At 46.2% G+C, this 21,789-nt stretch overlaps 42 non-coding genes and 3 pseudogenes across 42 annotated transcripts; all 45 read right to left on the minus strand.

The window, feature by feature from the left end:
• Positions 1 to 117: 117 nt before the first annotated feature.
• On the minus strand, positions 118 to 236 carry LOC148794340 (5S ribosomal RNA). The gene has a single exon (XR_016070729.1). It is a non-coding gene; the product is annotated as a 5S ribosomal RNA (ribosomal RNA).
• Positions 237 to 590: 354 nt separating this feature from the next.
• LOC148794341 (5S ribosomal RNA) lies at positions 591 to 709 on the minus strand. Its single transcript, XR_016075557.1, has one exon. It is a non-coding gene; the product is annotated as a 5S ribosomal RNA (ribosomal RNA).
• Positions 710 to 1,064: 355 nt separating this feature from the next.
• LOC148794342 (5S ribosomal RNA) lies at positions 1,065 to 1,183 on the minus strand. Its single transcript, XR_016071839.1, has one exon. It is a non-coding gene; the product is annotated as a 5S ribosomal RNA (ribosomal RNA).
• A 354-nt stretch (positions 1,184 to 1,537) lies between these two features.
• On the minus strand, positions 1,538 to 1,656 carry LOC148794343 (5S ribosomal RNA). Its single transcript, XR_016075558.1, has one exon. It is a non-coding gene; the product is annotated as a 5S ribosomal RNA (ribosomal RNA).
• Positions 1,657 to 2,011: 355 nt separating this feature from the next.
• LOC148794344 (5S ribosomal RNA) lies at positions 2,012 to 2,130 on the minus strand. Its single transcript, XR_016070863.1, has one exon. It is a non-coding gene; the product is annotated as a 5S ribosomal RNA (ribosomal RNA).
• Positions 2,131 to 2,484: 354 nt separating this feature from the next.
• Positions 2,485 to 2,603, minus strand: LOC148794345 (5S ribosomal RNA). Its single transcript, XR_016073725.1, has one exon. It is a non-coding gene; the product is annotated as a 5S ribosomal RNA (ribosomal RNA).
• Positions 2,604 to 2,958: 355 nt separating this feature from the next.
• LOC148794346 (5S ribosomal RNA) lies at positions 2,959 to 3,077 on the minus strand. The gene has a single exon (XR_016070864.1). It is a non-coding gene; the product is annotated as a 5S ribosomal RNA (ribosomal RNA).
• A 354-nt stretch (positions 3,078 to 3,431) lies between these two features.
• Positions 3,432 to 3,550, minus strand: LOC148794347 (5S ribosomal RNA). The gene has a single exon (XR_016069369.1). It is a non-coding gene; the product is annotated as a 5S ribosomal RNA (ribosomal RNA).
• A 354-nt stretch (positions 3,551 to 3,904) lies between these two features.
• Positions 3,905 to 4,023, minus strand: LOC148794348 (5S ribosomal RNA). The gene has a single exon (XR_016068865.1). It is a non-coding gene; the product is annotated as a 5S ribosomal RNA (ribosomal RNA).
• Positions 4,024 to 4,377: 354 nt separating this feature from the next.
• LOC148794349 (5S ribosomal RNA) lies at positions 4,378 to 4,496 on the minus strand. Its single transcript, XR_016075559.1, has one exon. It is a non-coding gene; the product is annotated as a 5S ribosomal RNA (ribosomal RNA).
• A 355-nt stretch (positions 4,497 to 4,851) lies between these two features.
• LOC148794350 (5S ribosomal RNA) lies at positions 4,852 to 4,970 on the minus strand. Its single transcript, XR_016070730.1, has one exon. It is a non-coding gene; the product is annotated as a 5S ribosomal RNA (ribosomal RNA).
• A 354-nt stretch (positions 4,971 to 5,324) lies between these two features.
• Positions 5,325 to 5,443, minus strand: LOC148794351 (5S ribosomal RNA). The gene has a single exon (XR_016075560.1). It is a non-coding gene; the product is annotated as a 5S ribosomal RNA (ribosomal RNA).
• Positions 5,444 to 5,798: 355 nt separating this feature from the next.
• On the minus strand, positions 5,799 to 5,917 carry LOC148794352 (5S ribosomal RNA). The gene has a single exon (XR_016071840.1). It is a non-coding gene; the product is annotated as a 5S ribosomal RNA (ribosomal RNA).
• A 354-nt stretch (positions 5,918 to 6,271) lies between these two features.
• On the minus strand, positions 6,272 to 6,390 carry LOC148794353 (5S ribosomal RNA). Its single transcript, XR_016075561.1, has one exon. It is a non-coding gene; the product is annotated as a 5S ribosomal RNA (ribosomal RNA).
• Positions 6,391 to 6,745: 355 nt separating this feature from the next.
• Positions 6,746 to 6,864, minus strand: LOC148794354 (5S ribosomal RNA). Its single transcript, XR_016070865.1, has one exon. It is a non-coding gene; the product is annotated as a 5S ribosomal RNA (ribosomal RNA).
• Positions 6,865 to 7,218: 354 nt separating this feature from the next.
• On the minus strand, positions 7,219 to 7,337 carry LOC148794355 (5S ribosomal RNA). Its single transcript, XR_016071751.1, has one exon. It is a non-coding gene; the product is annotated as a 5S ribosomal RNA (ribosomal RNA).
• A 355-nt stretch (positions 7,338 to 7,692) lies between these two features.
• Positions 7,693 to 7,811, minus strand: LOC148794356 (5S ribosomal RNA). The gene has a single exon (XR_016075763.1). It is a non-coding gene; the product is annotated as a 5S ribosomal RNA (ribosomal RNA).
• Positions 7,812 to 8,165: 354 nt separating this feature from the next.
• Positions 8,166 to 8,284, minus strand: LOC148794357 (5S ribosomal RNA). Its single transcript, XR_016071891.1, has one exon. It is a non-coding gene; the product is annotated as a 5S ribosomal RNA (ribosomal RNA).
• A 354-nt stretch (positions 8,285 to 8,638) lies between these two features.
• LOC148794358 (5S ribosomal RNA) lies at positions 8,639 to 8,757 on the minus strand. Its single transcript, XR_016070430.1, has one exon. It is a non-coding gene; the product is annotated as a 5S ribosomal RNA (ribosomal RNA).
• A 354-nt stretch (positions 8,758 to 9,111) lies between these two features.
• Positions 9,112 to 9,230, minus strand: LOC148794359 (5S ribosomal RNA). The gene has a single exon (XR_016075562.1). It is a non-coding gene; the product is annotated as a 5S ribosomal RNA (ribosomal RNA).
• Positions 9,231 to 9,585: 355 nt separating this feature from the next.
• LOC148794360 (5S ribosomal RNA) lies at positions 9,586 to 9,704 on the minus strand (annotated as a pseudogene).
• Positions 9,705 to 10,058: 354 nt separating this feature from the next.
• LOC148794361 (5S ribosomal RNA) lies at positions 10,059 to 10,177 on the minus strand. The gene has a single exon (XR_016075564.1). It is a non-coding gene; the product is annotated as a 5S ribosomal RNA (ribosomal RNA).
• A 355-nt stretch (positions 10,178 to 10,532) lies between these two features.
• On the minus strand, positions 10,533 to 10,651 carry LOC148794362 (5S ribosomal RNA). The gene has a single exon (XR_016073454.1). It is a non-coding gene; the product is annotated as a 5S ribosomal RNA (ribosomal RNA).
• A 354-nt stretch (positions 10,652 to 11,005) lies between these two features.
• LOC148794363 (5S ribosomal RNA) lies at positions 11,006 to 11,124 on the minus strand. Its single transcript, XR_016075012.1, has one exon. It is a non-coding gene; the product is annotated as a 5S ribosomal RNA (ribosomal RNA).
• Positions 11,125 to 11,478: 354 nt separating this feature from the next.
• Positions 11,479 to 11,597, minus strand: LOC148794364 (5S ribosomal RNA). The gene has a single exon (XR_016075565.1). It is a non-coding gene; the product is annotated as a 5S ribosomal RNA (ribosomal RNA).
• Positions 11,598 to 11,952: 355 nt separating this feature from the next.
• Positions 11,953 to 12,071, minus strand: LOC148794365 (5S ribosomal RNA; annotated as a pseudogene).
• A 354-nt stretch (positions 12,072 to 12,425) lies between these two features.
• On the minus strand, positions 12,426 to 12,544 carry LOC148794366 (5S ribosomal RNA). Its single transcript, XR_016071630.1, has one exon. It is a non-coding gene; the product is annotated as a 5S ribosomal RNA (ribosomal RNA).
• A 355-nt stretch (positions 12,545 to 12,899) lies between these two features.
• LOC148794367 (5S ribosomal RNA) lies at positions 12,900 to 13,018 on the minus strand. Its single transcript, XR_016074547.1, has one exon. It is a non-coding gene; the product is annotated as a 5S ribosomal RNA (ribosomal RNA).
• Positions 13,019 to 13,373: 355 nt separating this feature from the next.
• Positions 13,374 to 13,492, minus strand: LOC148794368 (5S ribosomal RNA). The gene has a single exon (XR_016075475.1). It is a non-coding gene; the product is annotated as a 5S ribosomal RNA (ribosomal RNA).
• Positions 13,493 to 13,846: 354 nt separating this feature from the next.
• On the minus strand, positions 13,847 to 13,965 carry LOC148794369 (5S ribosomal RNA; annotated as a pseudogene).
• Positions 13,966 to 14,775: 810 nt separating this feature from the next.
• LOC148794370 (5S ribosomal RNA) lies at positions 14,776 to 14,894 on the minus strand. The gene has a single exon (XR_016074364.1). It is a non-coding gene; the product is annotated as a 5S ribosomal RNA (ribosomal RNA).
• A 355-nt stretch (positions 14,895 to 15,249) lies between these two features.
• Positions 15,250 to 15,368, minus strand: LOC148794371 (5S ribosomal RNA). The gene has a single exon (XR_016070866.1). It is a non-coding gene; the product is annotated as a 5S ribosomal RNA (ribosomal RNA).
• Positions 15,369 to 15,722: 354 nt separating this feature from the next.
• On the minus strand, positions 15,723 to 15,841 carry LOC148794372 (5S ribosomal RNA). The gene has a single exon (XR_016075617.1). It is a non-coding gene; the product is annotated as a 5S ribosomal RNA (ribosomal RNA).
• Positions 15,842 to 16,196: 355 nt separating this feature from the next.
• On the minus strand, positions 16,197 to 16,315 carry LOC148794373 (5S ribosomal RNA). The gene has a single exon (XR_016074737.1). It is a non-coding gene; the product is annotated as a 5S ribosomal RNA (ribosomal RNA).
• A 355-nt stretch (positions 16,316 to 16,670) lies between these two features.
• LOC148794374 (5S ribosomal RNA) lies at positions 16,671 to 16,789 on the minus strand. Its single transcript, XR_016069090.1, has one exon. It is a non-coding gene; the product is annotated as a 5S ribosomal RNA (ribosomal RNA).
• Positions 16,790 to 17,144: 355 nt separating this feature from the next.
• On the minus strand, positions 17,145 to 17,263 carry LOC148794375 (5S ribosomal RNA). Its single transcript, XR_016072956.1, has one exon. It is a non-coding gene; the product is annotated as a 5S ribosomal RNA (ribosomal RNA).
• A 354-nt stretch (positions 17,264 to 17,617) lies between these two features.
• LOC148794376 (5S ribosomal RNA) lies at positions 17,618 to 17,736 on the minus strand. Its single transcript, XR_016075059.1, has one exon. It is a non-coding gene; the product is annotated as a 5S ribosomal RNA (ribosomal RNA).
• Positions 17,737 to 18,091: 355 nt separating this feature from the next.
• Positions 18,092 to 18,210, minus strand: LOC148794377 (5S ribosomal RNA). The gene has a single exon (XR_016074738.1). It is a non-coding gene; the product is annotated as a 5S ribosomal RNA (ribosomal RNA).
• A 355-nt stretch (positions 18,211 to 18,565) lies between these two features.
• Positions 18,566 to 18,684, minus strand: LOC148794378 (5S ribosomal RNA). Its single transcript, XR_016074800.1, has one exon. It is a non-coding gene; the product is annotated as a 5S ribosomal RNA (ribosomal RNA).
• A 355-nt stretch (positions 18,685 to 19,039) lies between these two features.
• On the minus strand, positions 19,040 to 19,158 carry LOC148794379 (5S ribosomal RNA). The gene has a single exon (XR_016075615.1). It is a non-coding gene; the product is annotated as a 5S ribosomal RNA (ribosomal RNA).
• A 354-nt stretch (positions 19,159 to 19,512) lies between these two features.
• On the minus strand, positions 19,513 to 19,631 carry LOC148794380 (5S ribosomal RNA). Its single transcript, XR_016075199.1, has one exon. It is a non-coding gene; the product is annotated as a 5S ribosomal RNA (ribosomal RNA).
• Positions 19,632 to 19,986: 355 nt separating this feature from the next.
• LOC148794381 (5S ribosomal RNA) lies at positions 19,987 to 20,105 on the minus strand. Its single transcript, XR_016074739.1, has one exon. It is a non-coding gene; the product is annotated as a 5S ribosomal RNA (ribosomal RNA).
• A 355-nt stretch (positions 20,106 to 20,460) lies between these two features.
• Positions 20,461 to 20,579, minus strand: LOC148794382 (5S ribosomal RNA). The gene has a single exon (XR_016074801.1). It is a non-coding gene; the product is annotated as a 5S ribosomal RNA (ribosomal RNA).
• Positions 20,580 to 20,934: 355 nt separating this feature from the next.
• LOC148794383 (5S ribosomal RNA) lies at positions 20,935 to 21,053 on the minus strand. The gene has a single exon (XR_016072632.1). It is a non-coding gene; the product is annotated as a 5S ribosomal RNA (ribosomal RNA).
• Positions 21,054 to 21,407: 354 nt separating this feature from the next.
• Positions 21,408 to 21,526, minus strand: LOC148794384 (5S ribosomal RNA). The gene has a single exon (XR_016075200.1). It is a non-coding gene; the product is annotated as a 5S ribosomal RNA (ribosomal RNA).
• Positions 21,527 to 21,789: the final 263 nt, after the last annotated feature.

The raw sequence follows: 21,789 nt of genomic DNA on the forward strand, positions 1-21,789 counted from the left end.
GTAATGACGATCGTGACGCAAATGTTCCGAGTATCCGGCGCGTTGTTTGTGTTTGTCTCGCCGAAACGACAAATGGAATTTGCAAATACGATATCGAAATAAAATATTAATAAAATTGGGGAGCAACACGAGGACTTCCAGGGAGGTCACCCATCCTAGTACTACTCTCGCCCAAGCACACTTAACTTTGGAGTTCTGATGGGATCCGGTGCATTGGTGCTGGTATGATCGCACCCGTTTAATTCATGCTCGCTTAGATCTTTATGCACTATCTTGCTCCCCTCCATTAATTGTTTTAGATTTGAAAAAAATGTGTATGCAGCCTTCCTCCCTTGGTAACCGTGCACAAGCTCCTACGTGAGCGGAGTGTTTGCTTTTCAGATCTGCCGCACCTCCGGATAGATGCAATACTATCGTGGGGCCCACAACGCATGACGAATGCCGAAAGCCCAGATCTTGCATCGTTGCCATTCAGTAATGACGATCGTGCCGCAAATGGTCCGAGTATCCGACGCATTGTTTCCAGTTGTCTCCCAGAAACAACAAATGGAATTTGCAAATACAAGTCAAAATAAAATATTAATAAAATTGGGGTGCAACACGAGGATTTCCCAGGAGGTCACCCATTCTAGTACTACTCTCGCCCAAGCACACGTAACTTCGGAGTTCTGATGGGATCCGGTGCATTAGTGCTGGTATGATCACACCCGTTTAATTCATGCTCGCTTAGATCTTTATGCACTATCTTGCTCCCCTCCATTAATTGTTTTAGATTTGAAAAAACTATGTATGAAGCCTTCCTCCCTTGGTAACCGTGCACAATCTCCTACGTGAGCGGATTGTTTGCTTTTCAGATCTGCCGCACCACCGGATAAATGCAATACTATCGCGGGGCCCACAATGCACGACGAATGCCAAAAGCCCGGTTTTTGCACGGTTCCCATTCTGTAATGACAATCGTGCCGCAAATTGTCCGAGTATCCGGCGCGTTGTTTGAGTTTGTCTCGCCGAAACGACAAATGGAATTTGCAAATACGATATCGAAATAAAATATTAATAAAATAGGGGTGCAACACAAGGACTTCCCAGGAGGTCACCCATCCTAGTACTACTCTCGCCCAAGCACACTTAACTTCGGAGTTCTGATGGGATCCGGTGCATTAGTGCTGGTATGATCGCACCCGTTTAATTCATGCTCGCTTAGATCTTTATGCACTATCTTGCTCCCCTCCATTAATTGTTTTAGATTTGAAAAAAATGTGTATGCAGCCTTCCTCCCTTGGTAACCGTGCACAAGCTCCTACGTGAGCGGAGTTTTTGCTTTTCAGATCTGCCGCACCTTCGGATAGATGCAATACTATCGCGGGGCCCACAACGCATGACGAATGCCGAAAGCCCGGATCTTGCATCGTTGCCATTCAGTAATGACGATCGTGCCGCAAATGGTCCGAGTATCCGACGCATTGTTTCCAGTTGTCTCCCAGAAACAACAAATGGAATTTGCAAATACAAGTCGAAATAAAATATTAATAAAATTGGGGTGCAACACGAGGATTTCCCAGGAGGTCACCCATTCTAGTACTACTCTCGCCCAAGCACACGTAACTTCGGAGTTCTGATGGGATCCGGTGCATTAGTGCTGGTATGATCACACCCGTTTAATTCATGCTCGCTTAGATCTTTATGCACTATCTTGCTCCCCTCCATTAATTGTTTTAGATTTGAAAAAACTATGTATGAAGCCTTCCTCCCTTGGTAACCGTGCACAATCTCCTACGTGAGCGGATTGTTTGCTTTTCAGATCTGCCGCACCACCGGATAAATGCAATACTATCGCGGGGCCCACAATGCACGACGAATGCCGAAAGCCCGGTTCCTGCATCGTTGCCATTCAGTAATGACGATCGTGACGCAAATGTTCCGAGTATCCGGCGCGTTGTTTGCGTTTGTCTCGCCGAAACGACAAATGGAATTTGCAAATACGATATCGAAATAAAATATTAATAAAATTGGGGTGCAACACGAGGACTTCCCAGGAGGTCACCCATCCTAGTACTACTCTCGCCCAAGCACACTTAACTTCGGAGTTCTGATGGGATCCGGTGCATTAGTGCTGGTATGATCGCACCCGTTTAATTCATGGTCGCTTAGATCTTTATGCACTATCTTGCACCCCTGCATTAATTGTTTTAGATTTGAAAAAAATGTGTCTGCAACCTTCCTCCCTTGGTAACCGTGCACAAGCTCCTACGTGAGCGGAGTGTTTGTTTTTCAGGTCTGCCGCACCTCCGGATAGATGCAATACTATCGCGGGGCCCACAATGCATGACGAATGCCGAAAGCCCGGTTCTTGCATCGTTGCCATTCAGTAATGACGATCGTGCCGCAAATGGTCCGAGTATCCGACGCATTGTTTCCAGTTGTCTCCCTGAAACAACAAATGGAATTTGCAAATACAAATCAAAATAAAATATTAATAAAATTGGGGTGCAACACGAGGACTTCCCAGGAGGTCACCCATTCTAGTACTACTCTCGCCCAAGCACACTTAACTTCGGAGTTCTGATGGGATCCGGTGCATTAGTGCTGATATGATCACACCCGTTTAATTCATGCTCGCTTAGATCTTTATGCACTATCTTGCTCCCCTCCATTAATTGTTTTAGATTTGAAAAAACTATGTATGCAGCCTTCCTCCCTTGGTAACCGTGCACAATCTCCTACGTGAGCGGATTGTTTGCTTTTCAGATCTGCCGCACCACCGGATAAATGCAATACTATCGCGGGGCCCACAATGCACGACGAATGCCGAAAGCCCGGTTCCTGCATCGTTGCCATTCAGTAATGACGATCGTGACGCAAATGTTCCGAGTATCCGGCGCGTTGTTTGCGTTTGTCTCGCCGAAACGACAAATGGAATTTGCAAATACGATATCGAAATAAAATATTAATAAAATTGGGGTGCAACACGAGGACTTCCCAGGAGGTCACCCATCCTAGTACTACTCTCGCCCAAGCACACTTAACTTCGGAGTTCTGATGGGATCCGGTGCATTAGTGCTGGTATGATCGCACCCGTTTAATTCATGCTCGTTTAGATCTTTATTAACTATCTTGCTCCCTTCCATTAATTGTTTTAGATTTGAAAAAAATGTGTATGCAGTCTTCCTCCCTTGGTAACCGTGCACAAGCTCCTACGTGAGCGGAGTGTTTGCTTTTCAGATCTGCCGCACATCCGGATAGATGCAATACTATCGCGGGGCCCACAATGCATGACGAATGCCGAAAGCCCGGTTCTTGCATCGTTGCCATTCAGTAATGACGATCGTGCCGCAAATGGTCCGAGTATCCGACGCATTGTTTCCAGTTGTCTCCCAGAAACAACAAATGGAATTTGCAAATACAAATCAAAATAAAATATTAATAAAATTGGGGTGCAACACGAGGACTTCCCAAGAGGTCACCCATCCTAGTACTACTCTCGCCCAAGCACGCTTAACTTCGGAGTTCTGATGGGATCCGGTGCATTAGTGCTGGTATGATCGCACCCGTTTAATCCATGCTGGCTTAGATCTTTATGCACTATCTTGCTCCCCTCCATTAATTGTTTTAGACTTGAAAAAACTGTGTATGCAACCTTCCTCCCTTGGTAACCGTGCACAAGCTCCTACGTGAGCAGAGTGTTTGCTTTTCAGATCTGCCGCACCCCTGGATAGATGCAATACTATCGCGGGGCGCACAATGCACGACGAATGCCAAAAGCCCGGTTTTTGCACGGTTCCCATTCGTAATGACGATCGTGCCGCAAATGGTCCGAGTATCCGGCGCGTTGCTTGCGTTTGTCTCGCCGAAACGACAAATGGAAATTGCAAATACGATATCGAAATAAAATATTAATAAAATTGGGGTGCAACACGAGGACTTCCCAGGAGGTCACCCATCCTAGTACTACGCTCGCCCAAGCACACTTACCTTCGGAGTTCTGATGGGATCCGGTGCATTAGTGCTGGTATGATCGCACTCGTTTAATTCATGCTCGCTTAGATCTTTATGCACTATCTTGCTCCCCTCCATTAATTGTTTTAGATTTGAAAAAAATTTGTATGGAGCCTTCCTCCCTTGGTAACCGTGCACAAGCTCCTACGTGAGCGGAGTGTTTGCTTTTCAGATCTGCCGCACCTCCGGATAGATGCAATACTATCGCAGGGCCCACAACGCATGACGAATGCCGAAAGCCCGGATCTTGCATCGTTGCCATTCAGTAATGACGATCGTGCCGCAAATGGTCCGAGTATCCGATGCATTGTTTCCAGTTGTCTCCCAGAAACAACAAATGGAATTTGCAAATACAAGTCAAAATAAAATATTAATAAAATTGGGGTGCAACACGAGGATTTCCCAGGAGGTCACCCATTCTAGTACTACTCTCGCCCAAGCACACGTAACTTCGGAGTTCTGATGGGATCCGGTGCATTAGTGCTGGTATGATCACACCCGTTTAATTCATGCTCGCTTAGATCTTTATGCACTATCTTGCTCCCCTCCATTAATTGTTTTAGATTTGAAAAAACTATGTATGAAGCCTTCCTCCCTTGGTAACCGTGCACAATCTCCTACGTGAGCGGATTGTTTGCTTTTCAGATCAGCCGCACCACCGGATAAATGCAATACTATCGCGGGGCCCACAATGCACGACGAATGCCGAAAGCCTGGTTCCTGCATCGTTGCCATTCAGTAATGACGATCGTGACGCAAATGTTCCGAGTATCCGGCGCGTTGTTTGTGTTTGTCTCGCCGAAACGACAAATGGAATTTGCAAATACGATATCGAAATAAAATATTAATAAAATTGGGGAGCAACACGAGGACTTCCAGGGAGGTCACCCATCCTAGTACTACTCTCGCCCAAGCACACTTAACTTTGGAGTTCTGATGGGATCCGGTGCATTGGTGCTGGTATGATCGCACCCGTTTAATTCATGCTCGCTTAGATCTTTATGCACTATCTTGCTCCCCTCCATTAATTGTTTTAGATTTGAAAAAAATGTGTATGCAGCCTTCCTCCCTTGGTAACCGTGCACAAGCTCCTACGTGAGCGGAGTGTTTGCTTTTCAGATCTGCCGCACCTCCGGATAGATGCAATACTATCGTGGGGCCCACAACGCATGACGAATGCCGAAAGCCCAGATCTTGCATCGTTGCCATTCAGTAATGACGATCGTGCCGCAAATGGTCCGAGTATCCGACGCATTGTTTCCAGTTGTCTCCCAGAAACAACAAATGGAATTTGCAAATACAAGTCAAAATAAAATATTAATAAAATTGGGGTGCAACACGAGGATTTCCCAGGAGGTCACCCATTCTAGTACTACTCTCGCCCAAGCACACGTAACTTCGGAGTTCTGATGGGATCCGGTGCATTAGTGCTGGTATGATCACACCCGTTTAATTCATGCTCGCTTAGATCTTTATGCACTATCTTGCTCCCCTCCATTAATTGTTTTAGATTTGAAAAAACTATGTATGAAGCCTTCCTCCCTTGGTAACCGTGCACAATCTCCTACGTGAGCGGATTGTTTGCTTTTCAGATCTGCCGCACCACCGGATAAATGCAATACTATCGCGGGGCCCACAATGCACGACGAATGCCAAAAGCCCGGTTTTTGCACGGTTCCCATTCTGTAATGACAATCGTGCCGCAAATTGTCCGAGTATCCGGCGCGTTGTTTGAGTTTGTCTCGCCGAAACGACAAATGGAATTTGCAAATACGATATCGAAATAAAATATTAATAAAATAGGGGTGCAACACAAGGACTTCCCAGGAGGTCACCCATCCTAGTACTACTCTCGCCCAAGCACACTTAACTTCGGAGTTCTGATGGGATCCGGTGCATTAGTGCTGGTATGATCGCACCCGTTTAATTCATGCTCGCTTAGATCTTTATGCACTATCTTGCTCCCCTCCATTAATTGTTTTAGATTTGAAAAAAATGTGTATGCAGCCTTCCTCCCTTGGTAACCGTGCACAAGCTCCTACGTGAGCGGAGTTTTTGCTTTTCAGATCTGCCGCACCTTCGGATAGATGCAATACTATCGCGGGGCCCACAACGCATGACGAATGCCGAAAGCCCGGATCTTGCATCGTTGCCATTCAGTAATGACGATCGTGCCGCAAATGGTCCGAGTATCCGACGCATTGTTTCCAGTTGTCTCCCAGAAACAACAAATGGAATTTGCAAATACAAGTCGAAATAAAATATTAATAAAATTGGGGTGCAACACGAGGATTTCCCAGGAGGTCACCCATTCTAGTACTACTCTCGCCCAAGCACACGTAACTTCGGAGTTCTGATGGGATCCGGTGCATTAGTGCTGGTATGATCACACCCGTTTAATTCATGCTCGCTTAGATCTTTATGCACTATCTTGCTCCCCTCCATTAATTGTTTTAGATTTGAAAAAACTATGTATGAAGCCTTCCTCCCTTGGTAACCGTGCACAATCTCCTACGTGAGCGGATTGTTTGCTTTTCAGATCTGCCGCACCACCGGATAAATGCAATACTATCGCGGGGCCCACAATGCACGACGAATGCCGAAAGCCCGGTTCCTGCATCGTTGCCATTCAGTAATGACGATCGTGACGCAAATGTTCCGAGTATCCGGCGCGTTGTTTGCGTTTGTCTCGCCGAAACGACAAATGGAATTTGCAAATACGATATCGAAATAAAATATTAATAAAATTGGGGTGCAACACGAGGACTTCCCAGGAGGTCACCCATCCTAGTACTACTCTCGCCCAAGCACACTTAACTTCGGAGTTCTGATGGGATCCGGTGCATTAGTGCTGGTATGATCGCACCCGTTTAATTCATGGTCGCTTAGATCTTTATGCACTATCTTGCACCCCTGCATTAATTGTTTTAGATTTGAAAAAAATGTGTCTGCAACCTTCCTCCCTTGGTAACCGTGCACAAGCTCCTACGTGAGCGGAGTGTTTGTTTTTCAGGTCTGCCGCACCTCCGGATAGATGCAATACTATCGCGGGGCCCACAATGCATGACGAATGCCGAAAGCCCGGTTCTTGCATCGTTGCCATTCAGTAATGACGATCGTGCCGCAAATGGTCCGAGTATCCGACGCATTGTTTCCAGTTGTCTCCCTGAAACAACAAATGGAATTTGCAAATACAAATCAAAATAAAATATTAATAAAATTGGGGTGCAACACGAGGACTTCCCAGGAGGTCACCCATTCAAGTACTACTCTCGCCCAAGCACACTTAACTTCGGAGTTCTGATGGGATCCGGTGCATTAGTGCTGGTATGATCGCACCCGTTTAATTCATGCTCGTTTAGATCTTTATGCACTATCTTGCTCCCCTCCATTAATTGTTTTAGACTTGAAAAAACTGTGTATGCAGCCTTCCTCCCTTGGTAACCGTGCACAAGCTCTTACGTGAGCAGAGTGTTAGCTTTTCAGATCTGCCGCACCCCCGGATAGATGCAATACTATCGCGGGGCCCACAATGCACGACGAATGCCAAAAGCCCGGTTTTTGCACAGTTCACATTCAGTAATGACAATCGTGCCGCAAATGGTCCGAGTATCCGGCGCGTTGTTTGTCTTTGTCTCGCCGAAACGACAAATGGAATTTGCAAATACGATATCGAAATAAAATATTAATAAAATTGGGGTGCAACACGAGGACTTCCCAGGAGGTCACCCATCCTAGTACTACTCTCGCCCAAGCACACTTAACGTCGGAGTTCTGATGGGATTCGGTGCATTAGTGCTGGTATGATCGCACCCGTTTAATTCTTGCTCGCTTAGATCTTTATTAACTATCTTGCTCCCTTCCATTAATTGTTTTAGATTTGAAAAAAATGTGTATGCAGTCTTCCTCCCTTGGTAACCGTGCACAAGCTCCTACGTGAGCGGAGTGTTTGCTTTTCAGATCTGCCGCACATCCGGATAGATGCAATACTATCGCGGGGCCCACAATGCATGACGAATGCCGAAAGCCCGGTTCTTGCATCGTTGCCATTCAGTAATGACGATCGTGCCGCAAATGGTCCGAGTATCCGACGCATTGTTTCCAGTTGTCTCCCAGAAACAACAAATGGAATTTGCAAATACAAATCAAAATAAAATATTAATAAAATTGGGGTACAACACGAGGACTTCCCAAGAGGTCACCCATCCTAGTACTACTCTCGCCCAAGCACGCTTAACTTCGGAGTTCTGATGGGATCCGGTGCATTAGTGCTGGTATGATCGCACCCGTTTAATTCATGCTGGCTTAGATCTTTATGCACTATCTTGCTCCCCTCCATTAATTGTTTTAGACTTGAAAAAACTGTGTATGCAGCCTTCCTCCCTTGGTAACCGTGCACAAGCTCCTACGTGAGCAGAGTGTTTGCTTTTCAGATCTGCCGCACCCCTGGATAGATGCAATACTATCGCGGGGCCCACAATGCACGACGAATGCCAAAAGCCCGGTTTTTGCACGGTTCCCATTCGTAATGACGATCGTGCCGCAAATGGTCCGAGTATCCGGCGCGTTGCTTGCGTTTGTCTCGCCGAAACGACAAATGGAATTTGCAAATACGATATCGAAATAAAATATTAATAAAATTGCGGTGCAACACGAGGACTTCCCAGGAGGTCACCCATCCTAGTACTACGCTCGCCCAAGCACACTTACCTTCGGAGTTCTGATGGGATCCGGTGCATTAGTGCTGGTATGATCGCACTCGTTTAATTCATGCTCGCTTAGATCTTTATGCACTATCTTGCTCCCCTCCATTAATTGTTTTAGATTTGAAAAAAATGTGTATGCAGCCTTCCTCCCTTGGTAACCGTGCACAAGCTCCTACGTGAGCGGAGTGTTTGCTTTTCAGATCTGCCGCACCTCCGGATAGATGCAATACTATCGCAGGGCCCACAACGCATGACGAATGCCGAAAGCCCGGATCTTGCATCGTTGCCATTCAGTAATGACGATCGTGCCGCAAATGGTCCGAGTATCCGATGCATTGTTTCCAGTTGTCTCCCAGAAACAACAAATGGAATTTGCAAATACAAGTCAAAATAAAATATTAATAAAATTGGGGTGCAACACGAGGATTTCCCAGGAGGTCACCCATTCTAGTACTACTCTCGCCCAAGCACACGTAACTTCGGAGTTCTGATGGGATCCGGTGCATTAGTGCTGGTATGATCACACCCGTTTAATTCATGCTCGCTTAGATCTTTATGCACTATCTTGCTCCCCTCCATTAATTGTTTTAGATTTGAAAAAACTATGTATGAAGCCTTCCTCCCTTGGTAACCGTGCACAATCTCCTACGTGAGCGGATTGTTTGCTTTTCAGATCTGCCGCACCACCGGATAAATGCAATACTATCGCGGGGCCCACAATGCACGACGAATGCCGAAAGCCTGGTTCCTGCATCGTTGCCATTCAGTAATGACGATCGTGACGCAAATGTTCCGAGTATCCGGCGCGTTGTTTGTGTTTGTCTCGCCGAAACGACAAATGGAATTTGCAAATACGATATCGAAATAAAATATTAATAAAATTGGGGTGCAGCACGAGGACTTCCAGGGAGGTCACCCATCCTAGTACTACTCTCGCCCAAGCACACTTAACTTTGGAGTTCTGATGGGATCCGGTGCATTGGTGCTGGTATGATCGCACCCGTTTAATTCATGCTCGCTTAGATCTTTATGCACTATCTTGCTCCACTCCATTAATTGTTTTAGATTTGAAAAAAATGTGTATGCAGCCTTCCTCCCTTGGTAACCGTGCACAAGCTCCTACGTGAGCGGAGTGTTTGCTTTTCAGATCTGCCGCACCTCCGGATAGATGCAATACTATCACGGGGCCCACAACGCATGACGAATGCCGAAAGCCCGGATCTTGCATCGTTGCCATTCAGTAATGACGATCGTGCCGCAAATGGTCCGAGTATCCGACGCATTGTTTCCAGTTGTCTCCCAGAAACAACAAATGGAATTTGCAAATACAAGTCAAAATAAAATATTAATAAAATTGGGGTGCAACACGAGGATTTCCCAGGAGGTCACCCATTCTAGTACTACTCTCGCCCAAGCACACGTAACTTCGGAGTTCTGATGGGATCCGGTGCATTAGTGCTGGTATGATCACACCCGTTTAATTCATGCTCGCTTAGATCTTTATGCACTATCTTGCTCCCCTCCATTAATTGTTTTAGATTTGAAAAAACTATGTATGAAGCCTTCCTCCCTTGGTAACCGTGCACAAGCTCCTACGTGAGCAGAGTGTTTGATTTTCAGATCTGCCGCACCCCCGGATAGATGCAATACTATCGCGGGGCCCACAATGCACGACGAATGCCAAAAGCCCGGTTTTTGCACGGTTCCCATTCTGTAATGACAATCGTGCCGCAAATTGTCCGAGTATCCGGCGCGTTGTTTGAGTTTGTCTCGCCGAAACGACAAATGGAATTTGCAAATACGATATCGAAATAAAATATTAATAAAATTGGGGTGCAACACAAGGACTTCCCAGGAGGTCACCCATCCTAGTACTACTCTCGCCCAAGCACACTTAACTTCGGAGTTCTGATGGGATCCGGTGCATTAGTGCTGGAATGATCGCACCCGTTTAATTCATGCTCGCTTAGATCTTTATGCACTATCTTGCTCCCCTCCATTAATTGTTTTAGATTTGAAAAAAATGTGTATGCAGCCTTCCTCCCTTGGTAACCGTGCACAAGCTCCTACGTGAGCGGAGTTTTTGCTTTTCAGATCTGCCGCACCTTCAGATAGATGCAATACTATCGCGGGGCCCACAACGCATGACGAATGCCGAAAGCCCGGATCTTGCATCGTTGCCATTCAGTAATGACGATCGTGCCGCAAATGGTCCGAGTATCCGACGCATTGTTTCCAGTTGTCTCCCAGAAACAACAAATGGAATTTGCAAATACAAGTCGAAATAAAATATTAATAAAATTGGGGTGCAACACGAGGATTTCCCAGGAGGTCACCCATTCTAGTACTACTCTCGCCCAAGCACACGTAACTTCGGAGTTCTGATGGGATCCGGTGCATTAGTGCTGGTATGATCGCACCCGTTTAATTCATGCTCGCTTAGATCTTTATGCACTATCTTGCTCCCCTCCATTAATTGTTTTAGATTTGAAAAAAATGTGTATGCAGCCTTCCTCCCTTGGTAACCGTGCACAAGCTCCTACGTGAGCGGAGTTTTTGCTTTTCAGATCTGCCGCACCTCCGGATAGATGCAATACTATCGCGGGGCCCACAACGCATGACGAATGCCGAAAGCCCGGATCTTGCATCGTTGCCATTCAGTAATGACGATCGTGCCGCAAATGGTCCGAGTATCCGACGCATTGTTTCCAGTTGTCTCCTAGAAACAACAAATGGAATTTGCAAATACAAGTCGAAATAAAATATTAATAAAATTGGGGTGCAACACGAGGATTTCCCAGGAGGTCACCCATTCTAGTACTACTCTCGCCCAAGCACACGTAACTTCGGAGTTCTGATGGGATCCGGTGCATTAGTGCTGGTATGATCACACCCGTTTAATTCATGCTCGCTTAGATCTTTATGCACTATCTTGCTCCCCTCCATTAATTGTTTTAGATTTGAAAAAACTATGTATGAAGCCTTCCTCCCTTGGTAACCGTGCACAATCTCCTACGTGAGCGGATTGTTTGCTTTTCAGATCTGCCGCACCACCGGATAAATGCAATACTATCGCGGGGCCCACAATGCACGACGAATGCCGAAAGCCTGGTTCCTGCATCGTTGCCATTCAGTAATGACGATCGTGACGCAAATGTTCCGAGTATCCGGCGCGTTGTTTGCGTTTGTCTCGCCGAAACGACAAATGGAATTTGCAAATACGATATCGAAATAAAATATTAATAAAATTGGGGTGCAACACGAGGACTTCCAGGGAGGTCACCCATCCTAGTTCTACTCTCGCCCAAGCACACTTAACTTTGGAGTTCTGATGGGATCCGGTGCATTGGTGCTGGTATGATCGCACCCGTTTAATTCATGCTCGCTTAGATCTTTATGCACTATCTTGCTCCCCTCCATTAATTGTTTTAGATTTGAAAAAAATGTGTATGCAGCCTTCCTCCCTTGGTAACCGTGCACAAGCTCCTACGTGAGCGGAGTGTTTGCTTTTCAGATCTGCCGCACCTCCGGATAGATGCAATACTATCGTGGGGCCCACAATGCATGACGAATGCCGAAAGCCCGGTTATTGCATCGTTGCCATTCAGTAATGACGATCGTGCCGCAAATGGTCCGAGTATCCGACGCATTGTTTCCAGTTGTCTCCCAGAAACAACAAATGGAATTTGCAAATACAAATCAAAATAAAATATTAATAAAATTGGGGTGCAACACGAGGACTTCCCAGGAGGTCACCCATTCTAGTACTACTCTCGCCCAAGCACACTTAACTTCGGAGTTCTGATGGGATCCGGTGCATTAGTGCTGGTATGATCGCACCCGTTTAATTCATGCTCGCTTAGATCTTTATGCACTATCTTGCTCCCCTCCACTAATTGTTTTAGATTTCAAAAAACTGTGTATGCAGCCTTCCTCCCTTGGTAACCGTGCACAAGCTCCTACGTGAGCAGAGTGTTTGATTTTCAGATCTGCCGCACCCCCGGATAGATGCAATACTATCGCGGGGCCCACAATGCACGACGAATGCGAAAAGCCCGGTTTTTGCACGGTTCCCATTCTGTAATGACAATCGTGCCGCAAATTGTCCGAGTATCCGGCGCGTTGTTTGAGTTTGTCTCGCCGAAACGACAAATGGAATTTGCAAATACGATATCGAAATAAAATATTAATAAAATTGGGGTGCAACACAAGGACTTCCCAGGAGGTCACCCATCCTAGTACTACTCTCGCCCAAGCACACTTAACTTCGGAGTTCTGGTGGGATCCGGTGCATTAGTGCTGGTATGATCGCACCCGTTTAATTCATGCTCGCTTAGATCTTCATGAACTATCTTGCTCCCTTCCATTAATTGTTTTAGATTTGAAAAAAATGTGTATGCTGCCTTCCTCCCTTGGTAACCGTGCACAAGCTCCTACATGAGCAGAATGTTTGTTTTTCAGATCTGCCGCACCCCCGGATAGATGCAATACTATCGCGGGGCCCACAATGCACGACGAATGCCAAAAGCCCGGTTTTTGCACGGTTCCCATTCAGTAATGACAATCGTGCCGCAAATGGTCCGAGTATCCGGCGCGTTGTTTGTGTTTGCCTCGCCGAAACGACAAATGGAATTTGCAAATACGATATCGAAATAAAATATTAATAAAATTGGGGTGCAACACAAGGACTTCCCAGGAGGTCAACCATCCTACTACTACTCTGGCCCAAGCACGCTTAACTTCGGAGTTCTGATGGGATCCGGTGCATTAGTGCTGGTATGATCGCACCCGTTTAATTCATGCTCGCTTAGATCTTTATGAACTATCTTGCTCCCTTCCATTAATTGTTTTAGATTTGAAAAAAATGTGTATGCAGCCTTCCTCCCTTGGTAACCGTGCACAAGCTCCTACGTGAGCGGAGTGTTTGCTTTTCAGATCTGCCGCACCTCCGGATAGATGCAATACTATCCCGGGGCCCACAATGCATGACGAATGCCGAAAGCCCGGTTCTTGCATCGTTGCCATTCAGTAATGACGATCGTGCCGCAAATGGTCCGAGTATCCGACGCATTGTTTCCAGTTGTCTCCCAGAAACAACAAATGGAATTTGCAAATACAAATCAAAATAAAATATTAATAAAATTGGGGTGCAACACGAGGACTTCCCAGGAGGTCACACATTCTAGCACTACTCTCGCCCAAGCACACTTAACTTCGGAGTTCTGATGGGATCCGGTGCATTAGTGCTGGTATAATCGCACCCGTTTAATTCATGCTCACTAAGATCTTTATGCACTATCTTGCTCCCCTCCATTAATTGTTTAAGATTTGAAAAAACTGTGTATGCAGCCTTCCTCCCTTGGTAACCGTGCACAATCTCCTACGTGAGCAGGGTGTTTGCTTTTCAGATCTGCCGCACCCCCGGATAGATGCAATACTATCGCGGGGCCCACAATGCACGACGAATGCCAAAAGCCCGATTCCTGCATCGTTGCCATTCTGTAATGACGATCGTGCCGCAAATAGTCCGAGTATCCGGCGCGTTGTTTGAGTTTGTCTCGCCGAAACGACAATTGGAATTTGCAAATACGATATCGAAATAAAATATTAATAAAATTGGGGTGCAACACAAGGACTTCCCAGGAGGTCACCCATCCTAGTACACTTAACTTCGGAGTTCTGATGGGATCCGGTGCATTAGTGCTGGTATGATCGATCCGTTTAATTCATGCTCGCTTAGATCTTTATGAACTATCTTGCTCCCTTCCATTAATTGTTTTAGATTTGAAAAAAATGTGTATGCAGCCTTCCTCCCTTGGTAACCGTGCACAAGCTCCTACGTGAGCGAAGTGTGTGCTTTTCAGATCTGCCGCACCTCCGGATAGATGCAATACTATCGCGGGGCCCACAATGCATGACGAATGCCGAAAGCCCGGTTCTTGCATCGTTGCCATTCAGTAATGACGATCGTGCCGCAAATGGTCCGAGTATCCGACGCATTGTTTCCAGTTGTCTCCCAGAAACAACAAATGGAATTTGCAAATACAAATCAAAATAAAATATTAATAAAATTGGGGTGCAACACGAGGACTTCCCAGGAGGTCACCCATTCTAATACTACTCTCGCCCAAGCACACTTAACTTCGGAGTTCTGATGGGATCCGGTGCATTAGTGCTGGTATGATCACACCCGTTTAATTCATGCTCGCTTAGATCTTTATGCACTATCTTGCTCCCCTCCATTAATTGTTTTAGATTTGAAAAAACTATGTATGCAGCCTTCCTCCCTTGGTAACCGTGCACAATCTCCTACGTGAGCGGATTGTTTGCTTTTCAGATCTGCCGCATCACCGGATAAATGCAATACTATCGCGGGGCCCACAATGCACGACGAATGCCGATAGCCCGGTTCCTGCATCGTTGCCATTCAGTAATGACGATCGTGACGCAAATGTTCCGAGTATCCGGCGCGTTGTTTGCGTTTGTCTCGCCGAAACGACAAATGGAATTTGCAAATACGATATCGAAATAAAATATTAATAAAATTGGGGTGCAACACGAGGACTTCCCAGGAGGTCACCCATCCTAGTACTACTCTCGCCCAAGCACACTTAACTTCGGAGTTCTGATGGGATCCGGTGCATTAGTGCTGGTATGATCGCACCCGTTTAATTCATGGTCGCTTAGATCTTTATGCACTATCTTGCACCCCTGCATTAATTGTTTTAGATTTGAAAAAAATGTGTCTGCAACCTTCCTCCCATGGTAACCGTGCACAAGCTCCTACGTGAGCGGAGTGTTTGTTTTTCAGGTCTGCCGCACCTCCGGATAGATGCAATACTATCGCGGGGCCCACAATGCATGACGAATGCCGAAAGCCCGGTTCTTGCATCGTTGCCATTCAGTAATGACGATCGTGCCGCAAATGGTCCGAGTATCCGACGCATTGTTTCCAGTTGTCTCCCTGAAACAACAAATGGAATTTGCAAATACAAATCAAAATAAAATATTAATAAAATTGGGGTGCAACACGAGGACTTCCCAGGAGGTCACCCATTCAAGTACTACTCTCGCCCAAGCACACTTAACTTCGGAGTTCTGATGGGATCCGGTGCATTAGTGCTGGTATGATCGAACCCGTTTAATTCATGCTCGTTTAGATCTTTATGCACTATCTTGCTCCCCTCCATTAATTGTTTTAGACTTGAAAAAACTGTGTATGCAGCCTTCCTCCCTTGGTAACCGTGCACAAGCTCTTACGTGAGCAGAGTGTTAGCTTTTCAGATCTGCCGCACCCCCGGATAGATGCAATACTATCGCGGGGCCCACAATGCACGACGAATGCCAAAAGCCCGGTTTTTGCACGGTTCACATTCAGTAATGACAATCGTGCCGCAAATGGTCCGAGTATCCGGCGCGTTGTTTGAGTTTGTATCGCCGAAACGACAAATGGAATTTGCAAATACGATATCGAAATAAAATATTAATAAAATTGGGGTGCAACACAAGGACTTCCCAGGAGGTCACCCATTCTAGTACTACTCTCGCCCAAGCACACTTAACTTCGGAGTCCTGATGGGATCCGGTGCATTAGTGCTGGTATGATCGCACCCGTTTAATTCATGCTCGCTTATATCTTTATGCACTATCTTGCTCCCCTCCATTAATTGTTTTAGATTTGAAAAAACTGTGTATGCAGCCCTCCTCCCTTGGTAACCGTGCACAAGCTCCTACGTGAGCGGAGTGTTTGCTTTTCAGATCTGCCGCACCCCCGGATAGATGCAATCCTATCGCGGGGCCCACAATGCACGACGAATGCCAAAAGCCCGGTTTTTGCACGGTTCCCATTCAGTAAGGACAATCGTGCCGCAAATGGTCCGAGTATCCGGCGCGTTGTTTGTCTTTGTCTCGCCGAAACGACAAATGGAATTTGCAAATACGATATCGAAATAAAATATTAATAAAATTGGGGTGCAACACGAGGACTTCCCAAGAGGTCACCCATCCTAGTACTACTCTCGCCCAAGCACACTTAACTTCGGAGTTCTGATGGGATTCGGTGCATTAGTGCTGGTATGATCGCACACGTTTAATTCATGCTCGCTTAGATCTTTATTAACTATCTTGCTCCCTTCCATTAATTGTTTTAGATTTGAAAAAAATGTGTATGCAGTCTTCCTCCCTTGGTAACCGTGCACAAGCTCCTACGTGAGCGGAGTGTTTGCTTTTCAGATCTGCCGCCCATCCGGATAGATGCAATACTATCGCGGGGCCCACAATGCATGACGAATGCCGAAAGCCCGGTTCTTGCATCGTTGCCTTTCAGTAATGACGATCGTGCCGCAAATGTTCTGAGTATCCGGCGCGTTGTTTGAGTTTGTCTCGCCGAAACGACAAATGGAATTTGCAAATACGATATCGAAATAAAATATTAATAAAATTGGGGTGCAACACAAGGACTTCGCAGGAGGTCACCCATCCTAGTACTACTCTCGCCCAAGCACACTTAACTTCGGAGTTCTGATGGGATCCGGTGCATTAGTGCTGGTATGATCGCACCCGTTTAATTCATGGTCGCTTAGATCTTTATGCACTATCTTGCACCCCTCCATTAATTGTTTTAGATTTGAAAAAAATGTGTATGCAACCTTCCTCCCTTGGTAACCGTGCACAAGCTCCTACGTGAGCGGAGTGTTTGTTTTTCAGGTCTGCCGCACCTCCGGATAGATGCAATACTATCGCGGGGCCCACAATGCCTGACGAATGCCGAAAGCCCGGTTCTTGCATCGTTGCCATTCAGTAATGACGATCGTGCCGCAAATGGTCCGAGTATCCGACGCATTGTTTCCAGTTGTCTCCCAGAAACAACAAATGGAATTTGCAAATACAAATCAAAATAAATTATTAATAAAATTGGGGTGCAACACGAGGACTTCCCAGGAGGTCACCCATTCAAGTACTACTCTCGCCGAAGCACACTTAACTTCGGAGTTCTGATGGGATCCGGTGCATTAGTGCTGGTATGGTCGCACCCGTTTAATTCATGCTCGCTTATATCTTTATGCACTATCTTACTCCCCTCCATTAATTGTTTTAGATTTGAAAAAACTGTGTATGCAGCCTTCCTCCCTTGGTAACCGTGCACAAGCTCCTACGTGAGCAGAGTGTTTGTTTTTCAGATCTGCCGCACCCCCGGATAGATGCAATACTATCGCGGGGCCCACAATGCACGACGAATGCCAAAAGCCCGGTTTTTGCACGGTTCCCATTCAGTAATGACAATCGTGCCGCAAATGGTCCGAGTATCCGGCGCGTTGTTTGAGTTTGTATCGCCGAAACGACAAATGGAATTTGCAAATACGATATCGAAATAAAATATTAATAAAATTGGGGTGCAACACAAGGACTTCCCAGGAGGTCACCCATTCTAGTACTACTCTCGCCCAAGCACACTTAACTTCGGAGTCCTGATGGGATCCGGTGCATTAGTGCTGGTATGATCGCACCCGTTTAATTCATGCTCGCTTATATCTTTATGCACTATCTTGCTCCCCTCCATTAATTGTTTTAGATTTGAAAAAACTGTGTATGCAGCCTTCCTCCCTTGGTAACCGTGCACAAGCTCCTATGTGAGCGGAGTGTTTGCTTTTCAGATCTGCCGCACCCCCGGATAGATGCAATCCTATCGCGGGGCCCACAATGCACGACGAATGCCAAAAGCCCGGTTTTTGCACGGTTCCCATTCAGTAAGGACAATCGTGCCGCAAATGGTCCGAGTATCCGGCGCGTTGTTTGTCTTTGTCTCGCCGAAACGACAAATGGAATTTGCAAATACGATATCGAAATAAAATATTAATAAAATTGGGGTGCAACACGAGGACTTCCCAAGAGGTCACCCATCCTAGTACTACTCTCGCCCAAGCACACTTAACTTCGGAGTTCTGATGGGATTCGGTGCATTAGTGCTGGTATGATCGCACCCGTTTAATTCATGCTCGCTTAGATCTTTATTAACTATCTTGCTCCCTTCCATTAATTGTTTTAGATTTGAAAAAAATGTGTATGCAGTCTTCCTCCCTTGGTAACCGTGCACAAGCTCCTACGTGAGCGGAGTGTTTGCTTTTCAGATCTGCCGCACATCCGGATAGATGCAATACTATCGCGGGGCCCACAATGCATGACGAATGCCGAAAGCCCGGTTCTTGCATCGTTGCCTTGCAGTAATGACGATCGTGCCGCAAATGTTCCGAGTATCCGGCGCGTTGTTTGAGTTTGTCTCGCCGAAACGACAAATGGAATTTGCAAATACGATATCGAAATAAAATATTAATAAAATTGGGGTGCAACACAAGGACTTCCCAGGAGGTCACCAATCCTAGTACTACTCTCGCCCAAGCACACTTAACTTCGGAGTTCTGATGGGATCCGGTGCATTAGTGCTGGTATGATCGCACCCGTTTAATTCATGGTCGCTTAGATCTTTATGCACTATCTTGCACCCCTCCATTAATTGTTTTAGATTTGAAAAAAATGTGTATGCAACCTTCCTCCCTTGGTAACCGTGCACAAGCTCCTACGTGAGCGGAGTGTTTGTTTTTCAGGTCTGCCGCACCTCCGGATATATGCAATACTATCGCGGGGCCCACAATGCCTGACGAATGCCGAAAGCCCGGTTCTTGCATCGTTGCCATTCAGTAATGACGATCGTGCCGCAAATGGTCCGAGTATCCGACGCATTGTTTCCAGTTGTCTCCCAGAAACAACAAATGGAATTTGCAAATACAAATCAAAATAAATTATTAATAAAATTGGGGTGCAACACGAGGACTTCCCAGTAGGTCACCCATTCAAGTACTACTCTCGCCCAAGCACACTTAACTTCGGAGTTCTGATGGGATCCGGGGCATTAGTGCTGGTATGATCGCACCCGTTTAATTCATGCTCGCTTATATCTTTATGCACTATCTTACTCCCCTCCATTAATTGTTTTAGATTTGAAAAAACTGTGTATGCAGCCTTCCTCCCTTGGTAACCGTGCACAAGCTCCTACGTGAGCAGAGTGTTTGTTTTTCAGATCTGCCGCACCCCCGGATAGATGCAATACTATCGCGGGGCCCACAATGCACGACGAATGCCAAAAGCCCGGTTTTTGCACGGTTCCCATTCAGTAATGACAATCGTGCCGCAAATGGTCCGAGTATCCGGCGCGTTGTTTGAGTTTGTATCGCCGAAACGACAAATGGAATTTGCAAATACGATATCGAAATAAAATATTAATAAAATTGGGGTGCAACACAAGGACTTCCCAGGAGGTCACCCATTCTAGTACTACTCTCGCCCAAGCACACTTAACTTCGGAGTCCTGATGGGATCCGGTGCATTAGTGCTGGTATGATCGCACCCGTTTAATTCATGCTCGCTTATATCTTTATGCACTATCTTGCTCCCCTCCATTAATTGTTTTAGATTTGAAAAAACTGTGTATGCAGCCTTCCTCCCTTGGTAACCGTGCACAAGCTCCTATGTGAGCGGAGTGTTTGCTTTTCAGATCTGCCGCACCCCCGGATAGATGCAATCCTATCGCGGGGCCCACAATGCACGACGAATGCCAAAAGCCCGGTTTTTGCACGGTTCCCATTCAGTAAGGACAATCGTGCCGCAAATGGTCCGAGTATCCGGCGCGTTGTTTGTCTTTGTCTCGCCGAAACGACAAATGGAATTTGCAAATACGATATCGAAATAAAATATTAATAAAATTGGGGTGCAACACGAGGACTTCCCAAGAGGTCACCCATCCTAGTACTACTCTCGCCCAAGCACACTTAACTTCGGAGTTCTGATGGGATTCGGTGCATTAGTGCTGGTATGATCGCACCCGTTTAATTCATGCTCGCTTAGATCTTTATTAACTATCTTGCTCCCTTCCATTAATTGTTTTAGATTTGAAAAAAATGTGTATGCAGTCTTCCTCCCTTGGTAACCGTGCACAAGCTCCTACGTGAGCGGAGTGTTTGCTTTTCAGATCTGCCGCACATCCGGATAGATGCAATACTATCGCGGGGCCCACAATGCATGACGAATGCCGAAAGCCCGGTTCTTGCATCGTTGCCTTGCAGTAATGACGATCGTGCCGCAAATGTTCCGAGTATCCGGCGCGTTGTTTGAGTTTGTCTCGCCGAAACGACAAATGGAATTTGCAAATACGATATCGAAATAAAATATTAATAAAATTGGGGTGCAACACAAGGACTTCCCGGGAGGTCACCCATCCTAGTACTACTCTCGCCCAAGCACACTTAACTTCGGAGTTCTGATGGGATCCGGTGCATTAGTGCTGGTATGATCGCACCCGTTTAATTCATGGTCGCTTAGATCTTTATGCACTATCTTGCACCCCTCCATTAATTGTTTTAGATTTGAAAAAAATGTGTATGCAACCTTCCTCCCTTGGTAACCGTGCACAAGCTCCTACGTGAGCGGAGTGTTTGTTTTTCAGGTCTGCCGCACCTCCGGATAGATGCAATACTATCGCGGGGCCCACAATGCCTGACGAATGCCGAAAGCCCGGTTCTTGCATCGTTGCCATTCAGTAATGACGATCGTGCCGCAAATGGTCCGAGTATCCGACGCATTGTTTCCAGTTGTCTCCCAGAAACAACAAATGGAATTTGCAAATACAAATCAAAATAAATTATTAATAAAATTGGGGTGCAACACGAGGACTTCCCAGTAGGTCACCCATTCAAGTACTACTCTCGCCCAAGCACACTTAACTTCGGAGTTCTGATGGGATCCGGGGCATTAGTGCTGGTATGATCGCACCCGTTTAATTCATGCTCGCTTATATCTTTATGCACTATCTTACTCCCCTCCATTAATTGTTTTAGATTTGAAAAAACTGTGTATGCAGCCTTCCTCCCTTGGTAACCGTGCACAAGCTCCTACGTGAGCAGAGTGTTTGTTTTTCAGATCTGCCGCACCCCCGGATAGATGCAATACTATCGCGGGGCCCACAATGCACGACGAATGCCAAAAGCCCGGTTTTTGCACGGTTCCCATTCAGTAATGACAATCGTGCCGCAAATGG

The sequence above is a fragment of the Nelumbo nucifera genome, chromosome 4 (genome assembly GCF_055504915.1).
Source record: "Nelumbo nucifera cultivar China Antique chromosome 4, China Antique-T2T, whole genome shotgun sequence".
In the NCBI taxonomy this organism is placed as follows: Eukaryota; Viridiplantae; Streptophyta; class Magnoliopsida; order Proteales; family Nelumbonaceae; genus Nelumbo; species Nelumbo nucifera.